At 42.3% G+C, this 7,108-nt stretch overlaps 1 pseudogene; it reads left to right on the forward strand.

The window, feature by feature from the left end:
- Positions 1–4,249: 4,249 nt before the first annotated feature.
- LOC114030097 lies at positions 4,250–5,279 on the forward strand (annotated as a pseudogene).
- The last annotated feature ends 1,829 nt before the right edge of the window (positions 5,280–7,108 follow it).

A 7,108-nucleotide genomic window follows, 5' to 3' on the forward strand; every position in this document is an offset into this window, starting at 1 on the left:
GAAAGAAAGAAAGAAAGAAAGAAAGAAAGAAAGAAGGAAGGAAAGAAGGAAAGAAAGAAGGAAAGAAAGAAAGAAAGAAAGAAAGAAAGAAAGAAAGAAAGAAAGAAAGAAAGAAAGAAAGAAAGAAAGAAAGAAAGAAAAAGGAAGAAAGAAAGAAAGAAAGAAAAAGGAAGAAAGAAAGAAAAGGAAGGAAGGAAGGAGGGAGGGAGGGAAAGATGAAGGAAACTGCCTTATTTTTTCCACAAGTTTATAAATAAATCCCAAATAGCTCTGTCTTCATTTGGATACATATAAAAATGCTAAGTTCTTTGACTTTGCTCTGGAGTATCTAAAGAGCTCTGTGTTCTGAACTTCATTCCCCATCACCTCATATCTGATATGTTTTGAGTATTTCCCATGGCTTAAATGATATGCCTTGCTTCTAATCTATAGGTCCTACCCCATTAATTCAACTGAGATGAGAACCTAATCATGATATGAAACTTTTGATATGCAGAGAGTAATAACCACGAAGGTTGGAAGCCTGATTTCATTTGTCACTAACCCATCCTGTGAACAAGGTCTCCAGAGGTATCCAAACTTATTAAGCCAAGAGGCCACCTGCCTTCCTCTGACCAACAGCAGACATCCTCCCCAACAACAACAGCAAAGATTTCTTTGCAAGGTCACTGTTGGAAGCTTGAAAGGTCATTTTGCCTTCTCCAGTTCCAAATACAACAGCTGTCCTGTTGCTCAACATTCCCCAGGAAGCCTGCCATCTCCCATCACCTGCAATATCATCACAAGCATCCCTGGAGGTACTAAGATAGGTTGGGAGGCGGTGTAGATCAGTGGATTGTAAACTCAATAGGAGTCAGCAGTGTGATTTGGCAGCCAAAGAAACTAATTCAAGCTTAGGTGGTATGAACAGATGCATGCTGCACATAAGAGAAGAATTGAGAATTCTGCAGTTTTCTACCAAGGCCACATCGCATCTGGAGTACTGCATTCAATTCTGGATGCCATATATTAGGAAGAACATTGGTAAGCTGGCACATGTCCAGGAGAAGGCTATAGACTTTGTATTTATTAATAGCTTTCTCTCTCTCTTAAAGTTTTCATGCTTTGGTATTTTTTTTTATTTTTATCATAACTTCTATAAGAACAGGGAAAATAGCCTACAAATAACAATGGCTATCATTTACACAGCACTTTCAGATTTGCAAAGCACTTAACATGTATATATAAAATGTATTTTGGTATGTGTGAGGCAATCGGGGTTAAGTGACTTGCCCAGGATCACACAGCTAGTAAGTGTCAAGTGTCTGAGCCGGATTTGAACTCAGATCCTCCTGACTCCAAGGTCAGAGTTCTATTCACTGTACCACCTAGCTGCCCCTACTTAACATCTATTATTACACATGATCTTCATAACCACCCTGGGAGGCAGATGCTATTATTAACCCCATTTTACATATGAGGAAACTGAAGCAGACAGAGGTTAAGTGGCTTGCCCAAAGTCACACAGATAAGTGACAGAGGCAGGGCTCAAACTCTTCATGATTCCAGGCCCAACACACTATTCACTGCACCACCTATCATTAGGTTATGATCAGGTTTTGACATTAAAATTAGTTGTGGGGTTAAACTGAGAACATTGCTGTGATAAATTTTTCTGTGTACTCATATTTAGCATAGTAAGAGTGGGAAATTAGAATATATGCTAAAAAGTTACATGACCATTGCTTAAAACAAAGGGCAAGTTGACCACTATATTTTTTTTACATTTGACATAATAATAAAGATACATATGGGCTCAAGTGTTCTAGTTCATTGATTTTTTTGGATTATTGAAAGTTACCTAGTTGGAGTTATGAACTGATCCAACCATTCTGAAGAGCAATTTGGAATTATGCCCAAAGGGCTATAAAACTGTGCACCCTTTGATCCAGCAATACCACTGCTAGGTCTGCATCCCAAAGAGATCATAAAAAAGGTCCTGTTTGTACAAAAATATTTATAGCAGCTTTTTGTGGTGGCTAAGAATCAGAAATCAAGGGGATACCCATCAAGTAGGGAATGGCTGGACTAGCTGTGGCATATGATTGTAATGGAATATTATTGTACTATAAGAAATGATAAGCAGGATGGTTTCAGAAAAACCTGGAAAGACTTGCATGAACTAATACAGAGTGAAGTGATCAGAAGCAGGAGAACATTGTACACAGCAACAGCAATATTGCATGATGATCAACTATGATAGACTTAGGTATTCTCAGCAATACTATGATCCAAGACAATTTCAAAAGACTCGTGATGGAAAATGCTAACTCCAGAGAAAGAGCTATGAAATCTAAATGCAGAGCGAAGCATATTATTTTCACTTTTTGTTGAATTTTTTTGTTGTTTTTTCTTTCTTGTGGTTTTTCCCTTTTGTTCCGATTCTTCTTTCACAATATGACTAATGTGGAAATACGTTTAATATGATTGTACATGCATAATCTGTGTCAGATTGCTTGCTGTCTTTGGGAGGGAGGGAGAAAAATTTGGAACTCAGAGTCTTACAAAAATGAATGTTGAAAACTATCTTTACATGTAATTGAAAAAAATACTATTAAGGAAAAAAAGGAAATGACAAGCAAGATGGTTTTAGAAAAAAGCTGGAAAGACTTACGTGAACTGATGCATAGTAAAGTGAACAGAACCAGGAGACTGTTGTACACAGTAACAGCAATATTGTAAGATGATTAGATATGAATGGCTTAGCTATTCTCAGCATGACAATGATCCAAGACAATCCTAAAGGACTCATGATGAAACATGCTATCCACCTTCAAAGAAAGAACTGATATTGTCTGAATACAGACTGAAGCATACTATCTTCCTTCCTTCCTTTCTTTCTTTCATTCTTTTTTTGTTCGAGTCTTCTTGTAAAAAATGACTAATATGGAAATGTTTTATAATTGTATGTGTGTAATCTATATCGGATTACTTACTGTCTCAGGGAAGGGGAAAGGGAGGGAGGAATAGAGGAATAGAATTTGGAACTCAAGATGTTTAAAAAAATGTTAAAAACCATTTTAACACGTAATTGAGGGGAAAATTATTTTTAAAAAAAGATCACCCAGAGTTTCTCTGATAAAGGCCTCGTTTCTCAAATATATAGAGAACTGAGTCAAATTTATAAGAATATAAATAATTCCTTAATTGATAAATCATCAATTTAAACAGGCAGTTTTCAGAAGAAGAAATCAAAGCTATTTATAGTTGTATGAAAAATGCTTTAAATCACTATTGGTTAGAGAAATGAAAATTAAAACAACTATGAGACACTTCACACCTATCAGATTGGCTAATATGACACAAAAGGAAAATGATAAATGTTAGAGGGAATGTGGGAAAATTGGAACACTAATGCACTCTTAGTGGAGCTGCAAACTGATCCAATCATTCCGGAGAGCAATTTGGAAATATACACCAAGCACTATAAAACTGCCATACCCTTTGACCCAGCAATACCAATACTTAGTCCATTTCCAAAGATGATTAGTGAAAAAGGAAAATAACCTATATATTTTTAAATGTTTATAGCAGCTCTCTTTGTGGTGGCAAAGAACTGAAAATTGCAGGGATGCCCATCAATTGGGGAATGGCTGAACAAGTTGTGGTATATGGTCATGATGAAATACTATCATGCTGTAAGAAATGATGAGCAGAATGCTTTGAAAAAAACCTGGAAAGACTTAACATGAACTGATGTAAAGTGAGGTGAGCACAACCAGGATAATATTGTATACAATAACAGCAATATTGTGGGATGATTACCTGTGAATGGCTTAGCCATTCTCAGCAATATAATGATCCAAAACAATTCTGAAGGACTTATGATGAAAAATACTATCCACCTCCTGAGAAAGAACTGATGAAATCTGAATGCAGATTGAGGCATACTTTTTTTTTTTAACTTTCTTTATTATCCTTATTTGTTTTTTCTTGTCTGTTCTCCTTTGCAACACGGATAATATGAAAGTGTTTTCATGACTACACATGTATAATCTATATCAAATTGCTTAGCTTTTCAAGGAGAGGGAGTGGGAAGGAGGGAGGAAAAGAATGTGGAACTCAAAATTCTTTTAAAGGAATGTTAAGCAGCCCTCCACGGGGCGGGTCCAGCCCCAGATCTGACCAGAGCTCCAGACCCCCTCCCCTGCCCCTTCCCCGGAGCCTCCAGGTGTGTCCGGGAGTCCAGTGCGGCCCAGCCGGCCCCGCCATGAGTGAGAACCTGCTCTGCTCTAGCTGGGCAACAGTGATGGTTTACGATGACCAACAAAAAGTGGTTACCGGCTGGGACAGGGCCCCAGGCCGTAAGCAGGGTCCAAATCTACCACCATCCTAGCACCAATCAATACCTTCCGTGTTGTGGGCCGAAGGATGCAACCAGATCAACAGGTTGTCATTAACTGTGCCATCGTGCGAGGTGTCAAGTCCAACCGGGCCACGCAGGCGGGATGCCCGCCCGGTCTGGGGCCTCAACTTTGGCAGCAAAGAAGATGCCGCTCTGTTTGCAGCAGGGACGGCGAAGCCTGGAGGCCTTAGAAGGAGGTGGGCCACCACCCCCTCCCCCTGCATCCTGGTCTGTCCAAAATGGACCCTCACCAGAAGAGATGGAGCAGAGGAGGCAACAGCTGGAGCACCTGGAGCAGGTGGAAAGAGAACGCCGGCTTTGCAATGCTAGAGCCCCAGCTGAGGGTCCCCACCCCCTCAAAACCCCCTCCCCCGACCCACCCCCACTCCCTGGACTGCCCCCTCAGGAGCAGGGCCTCCAGCCCTGGGTGGGGCCCAGCACCCCCACTGCGGTCTGCCCAAGGCCCCGGTGGGGGAGGCGGGGGGGGGGGGGCCCAGGCCTGGCTGGAGCCCTCGCAGGAGCCAAACTCCTCCGGGCCTCCTCCCCCCCCAACCCCCTCCGGAGCACCGGGGGAAGGCTAATGGAAGAAACGAGCGCAATGCTGGCCCGGAGCAGGAGAGAAGCCTCCAGCCAAGGAAGAACCTGCCAATGAGGAAGAAGCTGAAACCAGACTTCCCACGCAGAAGGAGCCAGTTGGGCGGCCGCGGGAGAACAGCTCGGCCCTGCCTAGGACCGAGTCCTCCACGTGGAGGCCCCTACCTCGACCCCCAATGCTCACAAGGAGTATGACTTAGAGCCAAACGGGAGCTGCCGGAAGAGGTGCGGAAGGAGCTTCAGGAGGTGAAGGGGAGAGAATAGAGCTGTCCAGGAGCTCCGGGAGCGCGGCTCTCAGTGACCACGGCTCTCAGTGACCACAGGCTCCTGGGAAGGAGCCCTGTCCCAACCCCTTGTGCCCCGAGCTTTGAGATGAGCTTCAGAAGCCTCCTCCACACCGTGGCCTTGGAAGACCCCAAGGAGGCGGCGGTCCAGCCCTGCCATTCCCTCCTGGCAGGCAGAGTTGAGGCAGGGGGCTCCACCTGCCCCTTCTGTCCTTGGTCCATTCTTCCTTTCATCCCCTTGGCTCTCTTTCCTCTGCTTGGGACATATCACTCAGCTCCGAGAAGGAAAGGGGAAAAGGGAGATCATGTCTGCCCTTCCTGAAACCCCTCTGAGGGCCCAATGTTCACTTTAATCCTTAGAAGCCTTCAATTTTTTTAAGGAAAAAAAAAATATATATATATATATATATATATATTTGTTTGGGAGGGAAAGGGGGGGGATTTTATTTGTCTTGATAAAGGTGGGAGAGGGGGCGGCTAGGTAGCTAAGTGAATAGAGCACCGACTCTGGAGTCAGGAGGACCTGAGTTCAAATGCGGCCTCAGACACTTACTTAATACTTCCTAGCAGTGTAACCCTGGGCAAGTCATTTAACCCCGACTACCTCATTAAAAAAAAAAAAAAAGATAAAGGTGGAGTCTTGGCAGTCTTAGGTGCTGTAATCCTAGCTGTCCCCCTCTGGGGGTGTGGTTCTTCCGGGGGCATAGGGAATCAGGACCTTTCCCCACTTCGGGGAACTCCCTTCTTCCCTCTTCCTCAAAATATCCCTCTTATCCCTTTTCTATAAGGAATTAAGATCCCATGATTCTGTAAAATACTGTAACCTTTTTTGAAAAAAAAAATTTTTATTTGGGTAGGCATGGATTTTAGAGCCATTCCCTTAGATGAGAGAGTGAATGAAAGTGGAATGCCCTCCTGGGTGGGGGGGGGGGGAATGTTCTCTCATTCCCTTCCTCATGTTGAAATGGACCCATTTGGAATAAATCAACCCGTTTTTTTTTTTCCTATCACAAAAAAGGAATGTTAAAAATTTTTGTTTACATATAATTGGGAAAAAAAATTAAAATTAAAGGGAAAGGGAGAAACAAGAAAACCCTAGTTAAAGTAAGAGTTCCAAAGCACAAACACTGCTCAAAAAACTTCAGTGGTCAACTTTAGTGCTAAGAGTTCTTATCTGATCACTCCAACTTTGATGGCTTCCCCCCTCCCATCCTGAAATTACTTCTTTTGTATATATTTTATATTTACTTAGATGTATACACATTATTTCTCTGTAAGCTCCTTGAGGGCAGAGACTGTTTCAGTTTTGTATTTGTATCTCCATTGATTAATACAGTGCCCAGCACATAGTAGGCACTCAATTAATGCTTGTGATTGATTGGTGACTAAACACATGCTAAAAACCTTGACGCTTTCCTGCCTCTGGAAGTAGAGTATAATGAACATAATTTACTTTCTTTTGTGACAAAGGACCTTACAGGTATCCAGAAAGATGCTACGATGCAGTGGGAAGAGAGCTGGTCTTGGAGTCAAGAGAAATCAGTTTGAGTCCTGGCTCCAGTGCTTATCAGCTATTATACCACAGGCAAGGCTCTGAGCATCCACCTCCCCATGGGAATGATGATGCCTGTGATGTAATGCAATACAAGACCTGGCTCCCAGGGTTGTTATAAGAATTAAATGAGATAAACATTCATGTAATAATTTGGTAAAATTTAAAGTGCTATGCAGATATCAACTATTGTTATTGTCTAAACACCAACTTTTGTTACCCAGTAAATATGATTTGGACTGACCCAGTGATTTCTTAAGTGTAAGGAATTCCCTCTACCAATGCAGATTTATG

This window comes from Vombatus ursinus, unplaced genomic scaffold (assembly GCF_900497805.2).
Source record: "Vombatus ursinus unplaced genomic scaffold, bare-nosed wombat genome assembly UNPS02014945.1, whole genome shotgun sequence".
In the NCBI taxonomy this organism is placed as follows: domain Eukaryota; kingdom Metazoa; phylum Chordata; class Mammalia; order Diprotodontia; family Vombatidae; genus Vombatus; species Vombatus ursinus.